Raw genomic sequence first — 23134 nt, forward strand, 5'->3', positions numbered from 1 at the left:
TTATAGTTCTCCTTTTTAATCCGATTAGAAAAGCACCACGTTTTATTTTATGTCATCATACTTGATCGTTCAACTATTCGTGTAACTGTATTTAAATAGGGAAACCGTGGAGGTGTTTGGTCTCTTCTAACTTGATCTCTGTTTGGTACCATAGTGAATGAACTGGGTTTATTGGGCTAAGCTAAATGCTATCAGATCGTCACCGCGCGTTAGAGAGATTAAGAGCACTGAGACGAGAGAGGGATGTGTCAAGCCGTTTTAGTTAAGGGAATAACAGTTTAATATGAAAAAAACGTGAAGTATCCCTTTAAATAATTATTTCAGATAACTGATATATAGCTGAAATTAAATAGAGTATAAATAATAAAATAAAATATAAAAATAAAAGCTAATTCAAAATATTATAAATTATACTATAATATTATATACATACTGAAAACATGAGAGTAAAACTTAAACTATTATAAAAAAATGCAAGCGGAAAATATAAAATAAAAGCTAATTCAAAATATTATAAATATAATAGTATATACTGTAAATACTGGCACTAAATCTAAACACATTTTAGAAAGATTTTGAAAAGTGGCTTCCCTGCAACCCAAATAAACTTTATGTAAAAAATACTGTGGCTGGCTAACTTCTGTCCATTCCTCCGGCTCCGCAGATCCAGGAGAAATGTTCAAACTCGAGCCTTTTGGCTCCCGCTGCAGAAGGCCTGTGGAAAAAACATATAGCTTCATTTGAATTGAACAGGGTGACTCAGATTCCAGACACGCAGGATGAATAACAACACAAAAAAAGTCTAACAAACAAAACCATGAAAGAACTGAGCTCCAGGCATCAGGGAGGACCAACAGCACTGCCAAAATACATTTGTCATATTTAATTATACATATGGTTATTAATGAATGAAGGAGGCCAAATGACACGCGGTTATTTTGTAGCAGTATGAACGCCCCAAAGAGTGAAAATATGTGCGGAAAGGATATAAATAAATGACAGGCAGAGAAGCTTTAATACATTATGTAGAATCTTGCTGAAAGCTCAAGGAATGGCATAAAAATGCAGGCTAGGAGGAAGGTCTCAATGTAGAGCTGTGATCTTTGAAGACAAGTCCACGAGGCAATATACGCTCAAAACTCAATAACAGCTTTTGAGAAAGAACCCAAATGGAGCCTGAATCCCTCAACCAGAGCGGATTTACTGTAGCAAGCGCACGAGTTCTGTGTTAACTGATGCATTTAATATAAAGCATCTTGCACCGGTTTTAGATACTGCTAACACAGATGCTATGGCAACACGATTCAACCCTCATGAGAATATACAAAGCATGTCTGTGTGTACACATAACACATGAAATAAACAATAAGAAATTATCATTAACATACAGAGGTAGGTGTTGTATTCCTTTAGAGATAATGACTGGACTTCAAAAGCAATGTTACAATCAACATAAAACGAATTCACATCATATTTTACTATCATAATGTGACACATTTACCAGTGAAATGCATTTATTGAACCATCAAAAGTTCATAAATGCATAATAAATAGTGCTGAGCGTGTATTGAGGATGTGTTGAGTGATGTGTTGTTGTATTGAAGTATGAATGCAGAATAACCATTCGAGATTAAAAAAAAAAAAAAATTCCCTGTTATGTATGTATGTATGGATGGATGTATGGATGGATGGATGTATGGATGGATGGATGTATGGATGGATGTATGGATGGATGGATGTATGGATGGATCATTTCATTTCAGCTTCCTGTGGGATGTGGTCAGTTCAATCCAGTTCTTCACATCAGAATTTTGCCCTACCCATGAACACCCACTGTAATATTAAAGTAGAAGGCTGGCTTCATCAAACTCCCTGTAAAACGATGCCATCATGTGTAAATCAGTCGAGCTGTGACCTGTTACTATCTACCAGACAGACGGCATGGGAAAAACACACACAAATCTCTTTGACTCTTGCTTTTGAAGCCTGGCAGTCGAGACATTTACTCAGCCAATGCAGGTGGCAGACATACCATCTGAATCACATGCTATCTGACATCGATCTTTCATGGGCTGAAGGTTCAAAGAAACCAGCCTCACAAATATAAACTGCTACAAATGTACCATTTCTCTTTTGTGATTCTGCCACAAATCTGTATTTGTTCGTTTGCTTCTTGTTTTTGCCCCTAGAAGGACATGGAAAAAATATATTTCAATGTTTTTGCGTTTGCTCGCAACGCTAACATTTTGCAAGCGAACGCAAAGTTCTTAGGGGGAACGCAAACATTTTACAAGCGAGACTCTTTGCTTGTTATGATACAGACTACCCGCGGAAGTGATACTAGTGTCTTATTTCACAGAGAGTTTGTTTCTGTATTGAGTCTATATAAAAATGCAGATATAATATAAAGTATTCGCTCTGGCTCTTGTTTTAAATTATTTTGTTGCGTTATCATGTTTGTTGTTTTCATCTGTTGCCATTGTATACGCAGAATGTGGCGGTTTGTCTGTTTTATTTGTTCTAAAAATGCAGCGCCCCCATTGAAAACAACTCAATACGCTAACTAGCCGTGTGAAAAAGACACTTTGGTGGACACACGGCCTAATACCACCTTTGACTGGCAGTTGCATGTATTATGTATGATTTAAAGCTGCAATGTTGACTTATTCCAAGTTCACACTTTTTTCACACGATTTTACCCCAGATTTTGACTCACCGAAAGGTTTAGCGAAATCGCAGACAAATGCAGGAAATCATAGGCAAATCAGTGCTTGTTCCCGCAAGTGACAATCATGAAGTGTGAATGATCAAAGACGCGCTCAGAGAGAATCGCAGCTGAGTGAGATATTCGTCATGCTAAATGCCTAATGGACCTGCCGGCGATTGCAAATCCTGCTGTGTGAAAGGTTCTGACCAAAAATTACATTGATGTTTACACTGATGTACACCTACACTGTAAAAAATTATTGAGAAAAAAAAGTTACCTGGTTGCCTTAAAATTTTGAGTTCATTGAAATTAAAATTTTGAGTTAATACAATGAACATTTTTTGAGATTCGACAACGTTTATTAAAATATTATTAAAAGATTTTGTAAGCATATTGGGTAATTATGTGTGTTTTATTTCTGATGACGCAGTGAAACATGCCAAATAGTGCTATTTTCATGATTTATCAATTTTTTTCTGTGGTTCAGATACAATAATATTTTGAGTTTCTATTTATTAAACAAATTTCCTTCATTGTATCAACTCAAATTTTTAATTTCAATAAACTCAATTTTAAGGCAACCAGGTTACTTACTTTTTTAAGTTAAACCAACAAAAACCAACACAATTTTTTTACAGTGTACAGTCAATGAGAGAGCAAGATACTACACTGTAAAAAAAATTGTTGGTTTTTGTTGGTTTAACTTAAAAAAGTAAGTAACCTGGTTCCAATAAAACTTTTGAGTTTATTGAAATTAAAAATTTGAGTTGATACAATGAAGGAAATGTGTTTAATAAATAGAAACTCCAAATATTATTGTATCTCAACTCAAACTCAAAATTTTAAGGCAACCAGATAACTTTTTTTCTAAATATTTTTTTACAGTGTAGGCGGTGGGAGTTTCATATCAGTATTTTAATAGATATATTTACAATTCTACCAAACAGAAACAAAGCTCAAACATTTGCGTGAACAGCCGCAACAACGGCACATTGAAAAATTATGTATTTACCTCAAACTCTCTTTGCAGAACACAGTCCTTACTCTCTGTGTCTCCCCAACCATTTCCTTTTCACTCTAAATCAGCGCACAGATCCAGTATGGATCATAAACTTCCTGTAGTTTATCATAATAATAATTCCAGTCTCATGCGAGAACTCCAGGCTGATTCACACTGTAAAAAAAAAAGTTAAAACAATCAGGCCCCCAAATTTTTCTAGTGACTGGTCACATCTAAATTTTTCCGTTGGCCAAATTGAATTTCTGTGAATTGATGCAATTTACTTCACAGAAATTAAATTTGGCCAACTAAAAAATTCAGATGTGATCAGTCACTAGAAAATGTTCAATTGGGGCCTTAATTTTACAGTGCACGTGTGATCTCGTGTTGTTCACTTGTCACATCTTACGTGTGTTTGGTTGTGAAACGTAGTTTGTGCACCGGAGAGATTTGTCTGTGATTCTTCCTCTTGTAAAGTCATGCAGTGTGAAACCTCCTGTCGCTGACCCATTGGTCAGTGTGAACACAGCAGTGACTGAATGCTGCCCCAGATAGTCATGCAGTGTGAAAAGAGCAGTGACCCGACGAGGTTGAAAATCGTGCAGTCTGAACTCGGCATAAAGCTGACTAGCTAATTTAAAAAAGGACAGTCCCTTTGATATCATGCTCAAGAATAATATATTACTATTGTCGCAAAATGTAAACCACACCACCCAGCTCCATATAAAGGGCCGAATTTACTAAACAGGGCAAATGAGCGAGAACGCTATTCCAAAAAAGTGTTGATGGGGTGGACAGTTCTGCGCGTGATCTACTGAAGACCCACAAATTTAAAAAACACAGACACAGTCGGATCATTTCCGTAATGACCAACTTATCTGGTCATATCAACATATAATTACATCTACCAGTTTGTGGCTGGTTTAAGATGTACTTTTTTTAGGTGGTAAATAATGGCACAAATACCAGTAAATTGATGAGCACAAACCAAAGTAAATCACCTCCTGTGATTCATTTAAATACTCTCCTCCCATAAATTTTGCATCTGAAAGGGAAACTCCTACAAATGCATATGCAATAAGTTCAGCCGCAATATAACCATGCTAATTTTTCACTCTGTGTCTTTAGTAAATCCTGACCCTGAACAGTTTTTTAAAATCAAATTAGGTTTGCACTGACGCAAGCTGTTAGTAAATCTGGCCCATGCAGTTGAATATAAGTATATCCAGCTTTACTCGTATACATACAGCAAACCGAAACGGCTTGATTGTTTACATCACTGCTAAATGTAGGCTATAGGCTATTATCATCCAGCTCTAATTGGCTAAATGCAACGATAAGACATTAAGATTAGGATAATATAAACATTAACAACAGGATTTTCTGTAAAGCTGCTTTGAAACCATGTGTATTATTATAAAAAAAACTAAAACAAAAAAACACTTAAAATGATTGACATGCAGACAGTTCTTCTGATTGACTCATTTTCCAGCTGGCTAAAAAATGTGTGTCGCATTCCAGCCATTTTCCAAGGTTTTTCCCCTTCATTCCGTCACCTTGTGGAGTTTGGGTTCCTTGCCACTATTGCTTAGGATTTCTTAGTTGGGGATACTTAATATTCAGCAATATTATGATTTGACTGGACCAATATTATTGGATGAGAACTGAACTGAGCTTGATGATGACTGTTTTTAAAGCTGCTTAATACTTAATGAACTTTACAGTTATTGAACTGAACCGAATCAACACTCAACTTCCAGTAACCTCATGTCTGTCAAACGGAAACTATTAAGATCTCATTTTTGATTTTTACTTCTAGGTTTCCACACACAGCATGCTGCAAAAAGCCTTATGATAATGTCATCGCAACGAGCATCAATAAGGCAGAAACCTAATTAATTTTCCTAGCTTACTATGGCGACTGCAAGAAAATCCCTGGCTGCCGAGCCCACTATAGCACATCAGTCCGGATGGATTGATACAAGGCCAAGCTTTAGTGCTTAACCACCATCACCAATGACTCCAACTGGAGATTTTCACTTGGATGAAGGATTGATATTACCATGATGGCGTTTAAGCTATCACAGCTGATGTTAATAAGAACCGTTTTATCCAGCTAACCAAGAGCCAAGCAGTACAATCAAAACAGGCCTGTGGCATGTGCTCCTGCCAGTTAACGAACTGTTGAGGCTAAATTACAGTAATGCTACCATAATTATGATTAGAAGAGCATGTCTCCAGCATAACTAGCAGCAATTTTCATGACTTGAAGAAATGCGTATCAAAATGTGGTTGTTTGGAGCGGAAAATGCACGCTTATGCGAATAAAAAGAGCAGCATGAAGCATGTGTTTAATTATCCTTGCACCTAATACAGCTCTAATCATTTAAAACACAAATACTTAAACTTTATTATATTAGACAACTAGGCAATATATAATGTATACCCTCTTTTTCAACAGGCTTGCGTTATCATTTCACATAAGGTGGGAGTCGTGTGATCTTGTGAGAAAGTTCTCTGTGGTTTTATCTTTCAAGCAGACCAATTAGTTTGATGGTAAGATACTCACTGCTGAATACCTGTGAGAGGCAAAAGACATTTCGCTGCTTAGAAACAGTTGATTAAGCAAGATAAGATTTTGCATAGTAATGAATGACATTTTTCTCTGCGGCAAAATGTAAAGTCAGCACCTTTAGAAGTACTTTGTCATTAGAATGGCATTCAGTGCGGTTTGGAGTGAGACTGCGAAAATGACATTCATTCTTCCTCTGATAGTAATTTAACGGATACAAGATAATTTTAACATTTCACTGATTCTTGAGGCATGAGACATCTAAGTCTTACTTTACTTGCCATTGGTTTCTAATATGGCAATATCAGGTATATTCCTGAGGGGAAAAAAATATGTTTTGCAAAGATATTTAATGTGGGCCTCAAAGGTTAAGTGTGGATCAGGCCTAACACCGAGATTGGTGACTATGGATGATAGAGGAAAGTCATGGCCAGAAAATGTAAGTTAATAGGCTATAGGTGATCTGATCTGATGAGGGGAACCAATGAGGATGGCTTCTGTCTTAGAGCTGTTCAGCTGGACAAAGTTGTAGTTCCATCCACATCCTTATCTCTTCCAGACAGGCAGAAAGTGTTGATGATGATGATGATGATGATGATAATGAGTGTCAATTTTTAGATATAATTGTATATCATCAGCGTAGCAGTGAAATTAAATTCCCAAGCGACTGATGACTGGTGTATTAGTTTCCATGCAGTTTTAAAATGCAGATCAGACTGGCAATAAGAGAGGGCAGTTTATACAGGAGACCAGTGATTTTTGGAGAAATAGAGGCCTAGATGGGCTAGAAGTCTTTTCTTTAACTCCGAGTCTACAGAAAGTCTGCCGCAGCACAGCTTCATAGAATGTCCAGAATGACATCACCGTGACATCACAGCTTAGAAAAAAAGAATGTTCAGAATATACAACACTCAGTCCCCGATCACACAGAACGCGTTTTTAAGTTTTGAAAATGCGAGGCGCACTGCACTGCCTTTTTTTGTAAGCGTTTTTTTCATTCAGAAAAGAGCAGTGTGCTGCGGGGTTTATTTATGTTTCTAGGCAACCCCTGAATCACCTGTACTGTCAGTCAAATCAATGTAATGGTCAACACAACGGAAGACCCGCATCTCCATTTGGACAAAAGAAAATAAACGTGATGGCGTCGGGCGCTTTTCCGCTCAGAGTTCCGCTTTTCCGCTCACTCGGAACGCTCCTTCAAAAACGCGAGGCGCAGCAAGCGGTTAAAACACGAGGCGCCCAGGGCGCATAAGCAGTGCGCATAACCCTCTGCCAACCGAAATTCATTTAAAAAAAGGCGCCTCTCGCTACAAAAACGCGTTCTGTGTGATCGGGGCCTCAGTCCGCTTTACTCTGCATTGCTCGTTTCTGCTTTACTGAATACTATAGTCCGTTTGCTTGATTGCAAGCTTCGTTACGCTTTAAAATAATATTCAGTCCGCAAGTTTCACTCTGCTCGGTTGGATATACAATTCAAGCAAAAAATTGAATTTGCGAGATTGTCTACAAAACTAAACTTGCACTGTTAACATCAAGCCATGCTGATCACTGCTAGTCTGGTGCTGTTACGATACTGCTTCACCAAGGTGAACAAACATCCACCTAATACAATGCAGTCGGAAGGCACCAAACAAGAACAAATGATCACGGAGGCAACGAAGAGACAACTGGAGTGGCATTTGACAAAACATCAAGGTAAGCACATTGTCATTGTACCGTATGTCCATCTGAACATGTATTCAATTAAATTCTTATTTATGCAGTAAATTATCTCCATCAAATGTGCTTTGATGTTTGCACAATTTAAATGTTTTGTTGAATTTGCTGCTTTAGGCCTTGAAGCCATTCTTGATAAGGAGGAAGATGCTTTGTTCAGGGTGAGCCCAGCTTTGAAAGGTGATACACTTCATCAAAATCCTTTAACTTCTGGCTTATGATGTAATGATGAGGGTAGTCTTGACATTTAAAGATAGCTGAATTACTTTTTCCCAACAGTGCAATCAAACAAATATGAAAATCTATAAATAACAGTAACCATTATACTAATCAAATTAAGTACATTTATAAATATAATAGTTTTTGCTTTCTTCTTTTGCTACAGAATCTGAAACTGAGACTGACTCCCACTGACTGTCTCTGAAACCGCTAAAACCTCTGAAGGTGACGCTGCCCCTGAGGGTGACGCTGCCTCTGTGGGTGACGCTGCCCCTGAGGGTGACGCTGCCCCAGAGGGTGACGCTGCCCCAGAGGGTGACGCTGCCCCTGTAGGTGACGCTGCCCCTGTAGGTGACGCTGCCCCTGTAGGTGACGCTGCCCCAGAGGGTGACGCTGCCCCTGTAGGTGACGCTGCCCCAGAGGGTGACGCTGCCCCTGAGGGTGACGCTGCCCCTGTAGGTGACGCTGCCCCAGAGGGTGACGCTGCCCCAGAGGGTGACGCTGCCCCAGAGGGTGACGCTGCCCCAGAGGGTGACGCTGCCCCAGAGGGTGACGCTGCCCCTGAGGGTGACGCTGCCCCAGAGGGTGACGCTGCCCCAGAGGGTGACGCTGCCCCAGAGGGTGACGCTGCCCCAGAGGGTGACGCTGCCCCAGAGGGTGACGCTGCCCCAGAGGGTGACGCTGCCCCTGTAGGTGACGCTGCCCCTGTAGGTGACGCTGTCCCAGAGGGTGACGCTGCCCCAGAGGGTGACGCTGCCCCAGAGGGTGACGCTGCCCCTGAGGGTGACGCTGCCCCAGAGGGTGACGCTGCCCCAGAGGGTGACGCTGCCCCTGAGGGTGACGCTGCCCCTGAGGGTGACGCTGCCCCTGTGGGTGACGCTGCCCCTGTGGGTGACGCTGCCCCAGAGGGTGACGCTGCCCCTGAGGGTGACGCTGCCCCTGAGGGTGACGCTGCCCCTGAGGGTGACGCTGCCCCAGAGGGTGACGCTGCCCCAGAGGGTGACGCTGCCCCAGAGGGTGACGCTGCCCCTGAGGGTGACGCTGCCCCTGAGGGTGACGCTGCCCCAGAGGGTGACGCTGCCCCAGAGGGTGACGCTGCCCCAGAGGGTGACGCTGCCCCTGTGGGTGACGCTGCCTCTGTGGGTGACGCTGCCCCAGAGGGTGACGCTGCCCCTGAGGGTGACGCTGCCCCTGAGGGTGACGCTGCCCCAGAGGGTGACGCTGCCTCTCAGGTTGCCACTACCTCTGAGACTAATGCTGTCTTTGAACCAACACTGCCTCTCAGACTGATACTGCCTCTTAGACCGACGTTGCCTTTGAGACTGACAATGCCTCTGAGACTGACACTGCCTCTCAGACTGACACTGCCTCTTAGACCGACGTTGCCTTTGAGATTGACAATGCCTCTGAGACTGACACTGCCTCTCAGACCGACATTGCCTCTGAGATTGACACTGACTCTGAGACTGACTCTCAGATTGACGCTGCCTTGGAGACAACAGTGCCTCTCAACTTCTCAAACTGCCACTGCATCAGAGACTGCCACTGACTCTCAGACTGTTACTACCTCTGAGACTGCCCTTGAATATCCGACTGCCACTGCATTTCAGACTGTCAGCAAATTGGAGACTGTCACTGCATCTCAACTGCCACTGGATATGATACAGCTACAGCTTCTCAGACATCCACTGTCTCTGAGACTGTCACTCCCAGAAGACCTGAATCCATTTTAACTTCTACCATTGGTCTTACTCTTTATATTATGTAATAAATGTATCTTTTTAATTAAATCATTCCACTGTGAAAAGCAATAACGTCTTATTTAATTGATTTATTAAACACTGTACATTCATTTGTTTTCTGAAAAATATAGGTAATCATACACAAAAAGTATTTTAAAATTTTGATAAAGGTGTAATTTTTTTTCTTTTCAAAATCATTCTTAAACAGTTTGAGCAATCAGGAATCTGGGTGGGCTGGACATGTAAATGTACCAAACTTGCATCAAACCATGATCCCAAAGCCAACACCCTTAAAAATAAAGGTGCCAGGAAGAACCAAAAATAGGTTTTCACAGTGATGCCATAGAAGAACCATTGTTGGTTCCCCAAATAACCATTTTGTAAAAGGTTCTATACAGAACCATTTTTTTTCCATTTCTAATTGATAAACCATTTCATAATCTAGAGAACCTTTTTGCACTACAAAGAACCTTTTGTGCAATGGAAAGGTTCTTTGGATATGAAAGGTTCTTCATGGAACCATACACCATGCCAAAGAACCATTTAAGAACCTTTAGTTTTAAGAGTGAAGGTACATACCAAACCGTGACTTCGTGTCCATTTCTTCTGATCATCCTTGAGATGGTTCTACACCTTCATTTGAGTCCAGCTGTGTTTGATTATACTGATTAGACTTAATTAGGAAAGCCACACACCTGTCTATATAAGACCTTACAGCCCACAGTGCATGTCACAGCAAATGAGAATCATGAGGTCAAAGGAACTGTCTGAAGAGCTCAGAGACAGAATTGTGGCAAGGTACAGATCTGGCCAAGATTATAAAACAATTCTGCTGCACTTAAGGTCCTAAGAGTACAATGGCCTCAATAATCCTTAAATGAAAGACGTTTGGAATGACCAGAACCCTTCCTAGAGCTGGCTGTCCAGGCAAACTGAGCTATCGGGGGAGAAGAGCCTTTGTGAGAGAGGTAAAGAAGGACCCAAAGATCACTGTGGCTGAGCTCCAGAGATGCAGTCGGGGATAAGAGAAAGTTGTAGAAAGTCAACCATCACTGCAGCCCTCCACCAGTCGGGGCTTTATGGAAGAGGGGCCCGATGGAAGCCTCTCCTCAGTGCAAGACACAAGAAAGCCTGCATGGAGTTTGCTAAAAAAACACCTGAAGGACTCCAAGTTGAGAAATAAGATTATCTGGTTCGATGAGTCTTAGACAGAACTTTTTGGCCCTAATTCTAAGCGGTATGTGTGGTGAAAAAGGCACTGCTCATCACCTGTTCAAAGTCCCAAATGTGAAGTATGGTGGTGGCAGCATCATGCTGTGGGGGTGTTTTTTAGCTGCAGGGACAGGACGACTGGTTGCAATCGAGGGAAAGATGAATATCGCCAAGAACAGGGATATCCTGGACGAAAACCTTCTCCAGAGTGCTCAAAACCTCAGACTGGGCCGAAGATTCACCTCCCAACAAGACAATGACCCTAAGCACACAGCTAAAATAACGAAGAAGTGGCTTCACAACAAACAGAGCCCTGACTTCAACCCAATTGAGCATCTCTGGAAAGACCTGAAAATGGCTGTCCACCAACGTGTACCATCCAACCTGACAGAACTGAAGAGGATCTGCAAGGAGGAATAGCAGAGTATCCCTAAATCCAGGTGTGAAAAACTTGTTGCATCTTTCCCAAAAAGACTCATGCCTGTATTAGATCAAATGGGTGCTTCTACTAAATACTGAGCAAAGCGTCTGAATACTTAGGACCATGTGATATTAATTCTTTTTGAATAAATCTGCAAAAATGTCAACAATTCAGTTTTTCTTTTAATATTGGGTGTGTCTACATTAATGAGAAAAAAATTAACTTAAATGATTTAAGCACATGGCTGCAATATAACAGAGTGAAAAATGTAAGGGGGTTTGAGTACTTTCTGTACTCACTATGTGTACACAAAAAGTTATGAATAATCTCTACCAATATGTGTCACGATCATGGCTGACAGAGTAACTATTGTTGTACTATATGTAATATAAATAAGAGTGAACTGGTAGAAATTTGTCAGCCGGCAGAGATTTTGAACTATCACCTCTATCTTTCTGAGTGCAAACATTTGAAGCGCATGTACACAAACCCGCTGTTTATACTCAACTGAGTAATAATAAATATATGCAACATTTTTGAAAAGCAAAATATGGTTTATCGACTGTACAATTTTCGACTATTGTTTCTATTCAATACATAATAAACACCTCTGAAAATAACAACTTACTTTTGCATTCCTGTAGCATTTCTCCATTCAGCACTCAAAAATCTGTGATTGATACTAGCATCAGATCAGAGGTTTGATAGCAAAGATACCAAATCATTTCCCTAGGGTGGTTTAAATTGTCCTGAATAACATCTGTTTGGAATCTGAAGTGAAAGGGGTTCAGTTTGTTTCCTTCTGTTCTCAGAAGGCCTTTGATGTGCCTACCAATGCGATTGTCATCCCATAGGAATTTTCCCTTTCCTTTGCCAGCAGTGGAAACAACATACCATCTACTCCGTCGGACTAAACTCGCATGTAAACTGCACATTCCGCAGACATCACACCTGTTTATGTTCGCCAAGGAAATGCACTGCTGTCAAAATACAACAGGGCTGTCATCTCCTGACACCATCAAGACGGGGTCAAAGATATAGGGAAGATGAGACCAGATGGGGATCGCCAATGAAGCAAAAGAAAGCCTAAGATGTTTTTTTCATCATATTGCAGGCAGCCACAGCATGTTCTGCTATTGTGCATGGAAAGATATTGAACCGCCATAGTGGAAATCACATTAGACTTCTGAGGGCATTCGCTGTTATTACTTTGATATGGTTGTTGTCGCCGCAAGTGAATAAAGCAAATGGATTCCAATAACATTCGACTCAATGTGCCACCCCATACAGGCAGAGGCCGAACTGAATCAGGCTATACGGGGGCGGATAAATGAGTGCTCAGAAGAGGAGTTCACCAGTATGAGCTCGGCGGCCAGCAATCACACCATATGCCAAGTTTCTGTGGCCAGGATAAACAAGAAAACACGACAACAGCAAAACAAACACAAAGAGTAATAAAGCACAATGAAATACTGATGTAGTAAACATAAGACTTTGTTATTTTGCCGTGCAAAAGGAACATTTGCATTGATTTTGTTTGGGAGCAGCTATAGTGCTGACATGCACAAGAACTCTGTTGGCCACAGAGGCTTTGATTGTCTCCGTGGAGAATTGCCATCCTTAACTATTTGGTCTCTTGCATTCCTTTGAAATAGTCCTGTCAACATAATTATCATGCCTCTGTAATAAATAACAAAAACAATGGCATTGGCAGCGTAATGACTGAGACAGCATAACTGTGCCACCACTGGCCCTCCGAAATCTAGTGACTAAACGCTGGAGAATCTATTAGGAGATCTGTCGATAACTCTGTTTCTATCCTTAAATATGTGCAAAACTGTTATATTTAAGATGGAAACTGATTTGCAAAAATGGTGTGTTTGTTTGGCATATAAAATAGAACATAAAAAATGTGTCAATTTTACTTTAGTTTTACCTACCTATCTAGACATACACATACACACACACACACACACACACACACACACACACACACACACACACACACACACACAAACGTGTATAGGTAAAATTAATTTGTGCATAGGAAGATATACTTTAAAATAGTATTTATTTCTGTGATGCAAATCTGCTAATTATTCCAGTATCATCATATCCTTCAGAAATCATTCTAATATGCTGATTTGATATCTAAAGTCTTTGTTTGATACTCAGTTATTATCAATGTTGGAAACAGATGTGCTGCTTAATATTTTTTTGGAACCTGTGATACTTTTTTCAGGATTCATTGATGAATAAAAATGTAAAAAGAACAGCATTTATGCAAAATAGTTATCTTTTCTAACAACATAAATCTTTTTTAATGTAACATCCCTGCTGTATACAAGTATTATTTTCTTTAAAATCTTTTTTTTCCTTTCTTTTTTTTAAAAACTTTTTATTCATCAAAGAATCCTGAAATCACAGGTTATAAAAATATTAATCAGCAGAGCTGTTTCAAACATTGATAATAAATCAGCATATGTGACACTGAAGACTGGAGTAATGATGCTGAAAATTCAGCTTTGCATCACAAATATAAATGAAATTTAAAGTATATTAAAATAGAAATCCATTATTTAAAACTGTAATAATATTTCACAATACTGCTGTATTTTTTATCAAACAAAAATACAATGCAGCCTTGGTGATAATAGCATACTTCTTTCAAACATAAAACAAATCTTAATTATTTAAGACTTTGATATATGTTGTATACATAATACAATATATTCAATACATTGAGTGTTGAGGAAAAACTGATTCCATGCATAAACTGGGCGAGAGAGCATCTATGCATGAGTGAGAGGGGAGGGGCTTCCTGTGGTCCCTGCACAGGAACTGAATGCTGAGCTCTTCATCAATGACCATGAGTCATCCAGCCCGTAGCCTGCCTCTATTCTCCAACAGAACAGCTCCGGATGCCAAGAAGCCCATTCTGAAATATGACTCCCCGGAGAACCTACCGTTCTGTACGATTGGATGAAACTACACTGATTGTTTCTGCAGCATGACTGGGTGAAATTACAGCCCTGGTCACGAAATGTTCTTGGATTTTTTTAGGTCAGTAAAGCTTAGACTTTCAGTTCATCCAGTACAATATTAATCTTTGAGAGAACCCAACTGGGATAATTTTTTGCTATTTGACAGTCACTCTGGAACACCAGGTGGTTCAAATCCTAAAAGATTGTCTTTAAATTTCTACAGGGGCATGTTATCCCATTTGTATTAATCATTATCGGGAATCCATTTTTTAATCTCACTCCTTCAGGATGCTCACTGGGGTGTGATTACAGTATGACCAAGTAAAACTACATTGATGCTCTTGGATCAACATCAATTGCAGTTCCTATAGAATGGTGCAGGTATGTTACGTCGTTGGTCAACCGGCAACACTGGTTCCCTTGACAAAAAAACACAATAGGATTTTCCCATAGGCTTTCGGGCTGGCGCATAAAACAAGCTCTGTGATCAACAAAAGCTTATTAAACTTAGACGTTTCGTCCATCAAGACCATTTTTCACAGATGAACATAATTTTTATGAATTTTGAAGCCTAAATGCAATCGCCAAAATTAAAAAGCTAATGGCAGGCTATAAATTAAAGGTGGGATAAGTGTTATTTCAAAACCATTTTACAAAACAGACTCTGGCCGAGTGCAATAACAAACTTGAAGCCAATCAGCAGGTAAAGAGGCGTGTCTAATAATGATGGTGAGAAAAGAGCGCTCAGTGCACGTCATTATTAAAAACACACGAGTAACACAAGACAGACATTAGCCGAGAACTAATATATGCTGGATTTTGCTTGAATATGCTCGTTTGTGCTCCGACAAGTAATATACTATACTTCTAATATATGTTTGTTTCCTCTTTTAATGATCTATATAACCCTTATCCAGTCATAATTGTAATATGTCGTTAGCTGGACTATCGAGCTTGTGTACTATTGAGTTGTTCATCGCTATAACTCTTATCTTAATTGCAATATTATGTTGTTAGTTGGACTATCGAGCTTGTGTACGGACTATGAGAACTGTTTGTGCTTTTGTGATCACTATAACTCTAATCTGGTCATAATTGAAATATGTTCTGTTCGTTAGTAAGACTGTCGCCTCGTGTTCTATCGAGTTGTTCATGAGAACGGTTTGTGTTTTTGTGATGGATATTCACTTTTTCATTAAATATTCGACCTAGATTAGTAGCACACAGATTCTGCTATAGTCGTTGCCAGGGTTACGCATGTGTGGGGCGGAGCTATCAAAATAGGGGTGTGGGGGCGTGTTTGTTTTGGTGATTTTAAATAACAACAACAGTGACCAGAAAGCACCTACCCCGCCTTTAACTACACCACAATCCCACGACTTCTACACTTCTGACAACCAGGGTTGCCAGGTCTGTGCAACAAAATCAGTCTAATGGCCAGTCAAAAAAGTAGCCCAAAAATAGCCCAATGCCATTTTCTTCATCGGGCATCCGAATTCTTCTGAATTTGTACATCTGAGCTGTGTTTTGGAGATCTTGTAGCAGCAAAAAAAACAAAAAACCCACGGCAATGTGGACTTGGCAACACTGTCAATAACTCTTTCAGTTTTTATCTAAAAACATTTTCCCAGAAAGTTTGAGTTAGAATAGTTAATAAAAGCACAATTATAAGCATAAAAAGGCTGTAACAAGTTTACGTGTTCAGCGATGACAATTAATCTCTCTGACAGCCTCTATAGTCGCATTAAGCCACTTGTTATCAACCGCCTCTAATGTAACAGCTTAAAAAAGCAATAAGTGGGGTTATACTGATATCTGAAATAAGAATAGAAAGTGATATCATAGAATAGGTTATCATAGAATAGAAAGTGTCTTGAGCTTGTGTTCATCACAGACCTTATTTCAGCCATTTACCCAAAAAATCATCCAAAAAAACTGGAAAGTGCTAAAATGCAAACTCTTTTCTGCGTTTTAGCTTACATATTTACATCATACCTGCTCCTTGAGAGTCAGTCTGCCCTTTTTCGGGGGGCCACGCCCTCATTTTACGCCATGGACAAACAGAAGACGGCAAAGAAGTGAAACTTCTCTGACGTGGAGATCGGGTGCGTCTCAATCATTTTACTAGTCCACTAGTCAGGGCACTGATTAGGACATAAGTCAATGGGCTGACTCCCTGATCAGTGCCCTGACTACTGAACTATTGAGATGATTGAGCCGTGCCCATCAAGACCATCCCCAGGGAAGTGGAAAAAGCGAAATTGTTTCATTTGGGAGTTTAAAGAATGGGATTAAAGGCACCCAAAAACAAAATATGGACCCAAATTACGAGGTAGCTACTGTTAGTGTGGGTGTTGAGAAGCGCACTCCAGCCGTTTAAATAGCTGTTTGGATGAGAAATTATCACAATGCATTATTTTACAGAACATGTTTTGAAACAATTAGCATTTAATTTCGTATCAGGGCACATGTATTGGGGTGTACGATATGATGATGATGTGATGTGGAGTAGCCTACCATTTATTCACATTAATAATTGCATGACAATTTGTAAGATTCTTTTTATTATATATGATTATTATTATTATTATTTAAAAGAAGAAGAATGTCATTTTTATTATTTTGTCAGTCTGAATTATTTTCAGTCCCAGTCCGTGCGCAGCTGCCGGGCCTAACCCTGAAATGTCAGGTAAAGCGCACAGGCTCGCAACTGGAGGAATACAGGCCTACAAATCAAATGCTTGGTATCACACAAATTAAACATTGAAGTCCATGTTGCACAAAAATAAACACTAACGTTTCTAATTACTATGCTGTTGTTGTTGTTGTTTTTTACAGTGGGTCATGATATAGCGTATATTTGTCAGTGCGTTTTGTAGTGTTAGGAATTGTTTTTCATTTTCGCACTAACTCAAACGAGCGTACACCACCTCCTGAGCTGGCGTAGGATTTGAGCGTGCCGTACGCCAACGTCCATATTGATAAACCTCAAAGTCACCTTGGGTTTGAGTGTACGCAAGGTGTACGCTGGAAATTTGGTGTACGCACTTTTGATAAATGAGGGCCATTGTGATTTGCCTGACCAGAGTTTGGCTTTTACAGCGCAGAAGTGTATTGAGAGTTGCTAGACGACACTCATGACAGATTAGATTTGCTAGGGTGCGTCTAGATTTCTAGGCTACTTTCACCGCTCTTCAATGTCAACGTTTTTGAGAAAACCAATCAAATCAGAGTAGGCGGGTTTGACGTTCACACAGAAGCTACTGAGGCTGAGCGCAAATTTGAACAGCGTAACTCGACATTAAGTGCGAGATATGTAAGTAGCTAAATCATCGACTGAAAAATAAATAGCTAAACTAAACATTTCATATTGACAGATGCTTCAAGTCAGAAATGTTAAACAAATGACAAAAATATTCAGGCAAATAAATTAACTTTTGGCTAATTTCACCATTTTAAATTGAAAATAGGCCTATGTAATGTGATTCATAATGTTATTAGCAAACAAGAAATATTAACAAAGCCATTTTCAGATTAGGCATACGATTAATAAGGAATGTTTACATATTGTAAATTACTTTCATTTGTAGCTTTCAGTAAATTAAAAAAGCTCATTTTTTTCAGCCTGTATTGGACATACTGAATGTGTGCATATTGTGAATGATTTTAATACATTTAGTTACTTAGCTTTCCTGTTAGCCTTCAGTAAATGAACGTATCTACGAACACGATTCATAAAACATAATATCAGTTAACCATATGTTTACTTTTTTCACTGACGAAAATGGAAAAACTATATCAGTTATATCTGCCCACTGACATGGTTTTCAAGCTTTTTTATCAAATCTTTTGGCCTTCCGGACATCTTAAAATTCACATATGTAGATCATAGAAATTAAACATTTTCACATGCCCTCCAACCCCCCTAACTACCTCACATTTGCTATTATAAACCTGCTTACATTTCTGGGTATGATTAAGGGATGTACAATATGGTCATTCAGAATAAGGAATTAATATTTGCATGGAATAACCACAGCCCTAATCTATATCTAATGCCTGAAAGATAATTTAAGTCAAGCTTCAAGCTAAAAAATATTAATTGAATTCATTGCTGAGTATGCTGAGAAATGTGTCAGCAATTTATGATTGAAGATACTTAGGTTATGTTTACGCATCAATGATGAACTAAAATGGAAGTTTTTCCTTTGCACTTTTTCCGAGTAGAATACAACGTTGTCAAAACCATCCTTGTTCACGTGGATCTGCAAACACAACTAAAAAGGCTGCATACAAATGCACATGACCTTACTGTTTTCACAAATTCACATTTTTGTAGTTTACACAGAGACAATGGTCATTTTCAGAAATTTGCACTTTGAATAGTTTGTGTCTTCCGGATATGTAAATGATCCTTTAGAGTTGCCACAAGGGGGTTTTAGTCATTTTAATCAGTTAGTTCAATTGTAAACATTTTTGTAGTAAGATACCTGAAGAACAAAACATATCTGGTTCAATGTCAGATGTTTTCTTGCAACTCAACCCTTTTTGGATGCACACTTGTAACACATTTGCCAAATAGTAATGTCTATGTTTTCATACTCGCTATAAATTTTGCCTAATGCTGCCTTCATGCAATCGGAAATTTTCTACTTCCCACTTCTAAAGTCGTGATCACGAGCTTGTCCCATTCAAGTGCTTTGCTGTCAGACAGAACAGGAATCCTAGAGGACACTAGGTTTATTCTTGCCTATTTGTAAATCTTATTAAAGTCAAAATTACATTTAGCATCCCATTCATTACCAACTATATAAACATTCACCACACTATCTAGATAGTCAGCTTGCTTAAAATCAGAATTTTTGTTGTGTATAAAACATACAATATGCTTCATATGATACTTTGAATTTTTCATTAGCTTAATGCAAACTGTCTCATTCATTCAGCCATTACATTCATCAAGGCAACTACAGATTTTCCCCCCCAAACAAATCATATATATTTTTTAGACTGTGATGAGGTGTTTTCACAGTATTCAACATCCCAAATCTAGTAAAGATTTTTCATCTGTCAATTTTTTTCTTATTTTACCTTGGCAGTGAAACAAAAAAACTAATGAACACTGCTTGAGAGTGTGTTTCAAGTACAACGGCGGCAAATTTCACATCATTCTCTCTCCTCATCTGACTGCTGTAATCCATCTACAGCCACAAAAGACCACCTACTCTCCACCTACTGACCTGATGCGCAAACATTATAAGAAGCGCTCTAGCCAGGCGGGATTTAAACTTTGCCGACTGAAGACCCAAATTTGATTGAGACCACAATGTTCTCTCATCATTCCTGATTTCTAACACACATTTGCAGCTATCAGAGAAGAAGCAAAAGCTGCTGCTCATTGTGTTTTCTCGTTGTCTCCGGGTGCGTTCATATGTAAAGTGCATGAGATTATTTCGTCCTTAGATTAAAAGATCTGAAAAAGGCCATACATTTACCCACCCATAGACGCTCCACACGAAGAAATCAGGACATAAGTGGCTGAAAGTGGACAAAAGAGACAGATTATAACAACAGGTATGTGTCTTACTCGTCTACTTGTGATCCGATCGAACAAAATGCATCTTAATACCAGGTGTAAACAGGGCCTAAGTAATGTTGAACCTACATGTCAACTAAAGCTCCGTTTCGTACCCAAAACAATTTGTCTCAGGTACTTTTTTCCCAGGAACTTTTTCCAGTAGACCTGTTGCTTTCTGCATTGCCATCGCGGTCTGAAGTACCATGAAGATTAGTCCACTTTATTAAGCTTATATGTGGAGGATGAAATCCAGTGGCCTAATCACCAGACTAATCTTCACGGTACTTTAGACCGTGTGAAATAAAATGGAGTCAGCGAATCAAAATCCTGCGTGAAGTTAACCAACCAGCATGTTCAGCACCCAAGTCCCACCCCCGAAAGTTCCTGAACTTTGAAAAAGTACTACCTCGCGAGCAGGGCTGTTTTGAGGGGGACATATTTACCCAGAACTTCCTTTAGACCCTGATTCCTGTGGTGGAAAAACACAGAAGTACCACCCCAAAGTCCCTAGTTCCTGGGGGTGGAAACAGAGTTTAACTCTTATTAGAGTACCTTTATTCATACTCCAATTCATGCTGGAAACTCACAAACCTTAACGTTTCAAATTTTAAATTCTAGTTGGGACAAAATTTGGGGGAGTTCTGGTCTAATGTGGGTTTGATGTAGTTTCAAGTAATACATTTTTTTTTGTGTGTGTGTGTGTGTGTGAAACAAAGGTCACCTATCCTAAAAAATATGTACACTCTTAATAATGCTGGGTTAAAAACAACTCAAGTTGGGTTGAAAATGGATAAATCCAGAAATTGGGTTGTTTGAATGGGTCCATTCACTGGGTTCAAACAACCCAATTTCTGGGTTTGTCCATTTTCAATCCATCTTGAGTTGTTTTTAACCCACCATTTTTTAGAGTGGAATTTTTTTTTATTTTATTTTTTACAGTGCATTCTTAAACTCAGAGGCCAGTGATTGGTTAATATGGAACGGTGCTGATACAAAAACATGTGCTTGACTAAGGGTGCGTTCACACTTGTCATGTTTGGTTCGATTAAAACGAACCCTGGTGCGGTTGCTCGGTTAGTGCGGTTCATTTGAACATATGTGAACGCTGCCATCCGAACCCTGGTGCGCACCAAACGAATTCTGGTGCGGTTCGATTGATATATGAACGCAACACGGACCAAAGACATGTAAACGGACCAAAAACCAGACGTAATGTCACAAGATGCCACGCATAATGCAGCTGATTTGACGACGCGGAAAGATCGGTGTATCCAAAATGAGTAACTTTAACGTTAGAGGGCAAACGTGGAGCAACGAGGAAGAGCCTCATCAATATTTGGTCAGACGAGCATGTTTCGAAAATGCTAGAAAAAACACACAAAAAGCATACCTGGCTCTTTTCATCAAAGTTCCTGTGTTGCCCATTATTAGCAGGTACAGACGACAGAACGGCCGTCTCTTTTGCATAAGAGACGCCCGACTCTTTTCTGCACAACGGAGGAAATCCTGCTGCTGTTTTGAATGTTTTGAACATTTTATGAGCTCTTCATGAGTTCTCAGCGGGTAAAAATAATGCCATATGTGTTACACACATAAAATGATCGCGTTTAATCCAGCACACAGCGTTGTTTTGAATGTTGTGAACATTTCATGAGCTCTTAATAAATTCTCTGGTAAAAAATAATGCCATGTACACAGATAAAATGCGTGCGCGTGTAATCCGCACACAGCATTGTTTTGCATGTTCGGTAAACGAGCTCCTACGTCATATAAGCCGACCAATCAGGTTGTGACCGTCTCCCTGTGCCTTTGGTTCGGTAACTTTAGGCTCGCTGTTAAAAATGCCCGTGTGAATGCTAAGCGGACCAGGACTATTATGTTTGTTTTTGTTTTTTGGTCCGGACCAAACGAACCAAACGAACCGAACTACAAGTGTGAATGCACCCTTAATCACAAGCGGCAACGTCCCCCAGTGTCTGTTGAAGCCAATACAGAAGTGACTTAAACTACAATTCATCGACTGGCAACTAGGGACAGGCTCCAAAAGGGAGCAGAATCTCATTGAGCCCCATGTTAAAATTCCCAACTTTACAGCAGAAAAAAAAACATATTTACAGCCTGGTACAAATTGTAGTTTAGGTCGATGTGGCTAATTTTGTCCTTCATGACAACTGTGAGGGAGGTGAATTTTTCATGTTAGCTCATTCATTTACATCTAAAGCCTTAATGTTCTGCATAACTAAGGGTGTGGCCACTTTGATTGACAGGTGGATAGCAATTTTTCTGCTGTCTGTTAGTCATCGGGTCACCTCAGCTCCGCCCACATCCCGCTTCTTTGCCCATTTTCTGTTATCCGGGCGTGACGCGCGATGATGCGCTGGCCAGCTCGTCTCTACTTTCCGCTTCAGAACTGCTCTTCAGAATCCTATGGGTGACGTCACGGACACTACGTCCATTTTTATATATTTTTTATTTTTTACAGTTTATGCGAAATCACGATTAATGTGTTACAATATGACTTTGAAATCAGTAATGATGTCTACAGTATGACTGGGTGAAACTACTGATCTATATCTTCTGTAAAAGGACATGTTTGGTTCCTCATTGATGATACAATGCAATGCATGTCAAGGCCACATTTAAAATAGCATGACATTGTCTGTCTTCACAAATGGCATTTGTGCATGTATCTGTACGGCTCTCATCTCGAAACAACAGTCAGGCTGTGGTTAGTTTCTGTCTACACAGATCTTCCTCCCACAGTTATCTGAAATTACATCGGTGACTAATTCTGATGTTACATCTTCATTTATAAACTGCAGCGTGTCTACAGCAGAAGTGTTTAGTTCAGCGGTTAAAAACAAATCATAACTATACCATGCCATTTCTTCATTTGCAATCTTTCTTTGCAGGCAAAATAAAATAATTTACGCCCATACAAAGTTTATATTATGACAATGACTGTACATTAAGTGTGAATTAC

At 39.6% G+C, this 23134-nt stretch overlaps 1 long non-coding RNA gene across 1 annotated transcript in view; it reads right to left on the reverse strand.

Annotated features, from left to right (window-relative positions):
• Nucleotides 1-591: 591 nt before the first annotated feature.
• Nucleotides 592-23134, reverse strand: part of LOC137040852 (uncharacterized) — a 91958-nt gene continuing 69415 nt past the window's right edge. The window contains exon 3 of the long non-coding RNA XR_010897998.1: nt 592-715. This is a non-coding gene — a long non-coding RNA (uncharacterized lncRNA). The remainder of the gene's footprint in view (nt 716-23134) is intronic.

The sequence above is a fragment of the Pseudorasbora parva genome, chromosome 15, assembly GCF_024679245.1.
Source record: "Pseudorasbora parva isolate DD20220531a chromosome 15, ASM2467924v1, whole genome shotgun sequence".
NCBI classification, from domain to species: Eukaryota; Metazoa; Chordata; class Actinopteri; order Cypriniformes; family Gobionidae; genus Pseudorasbora; species Pseudorasbora parva.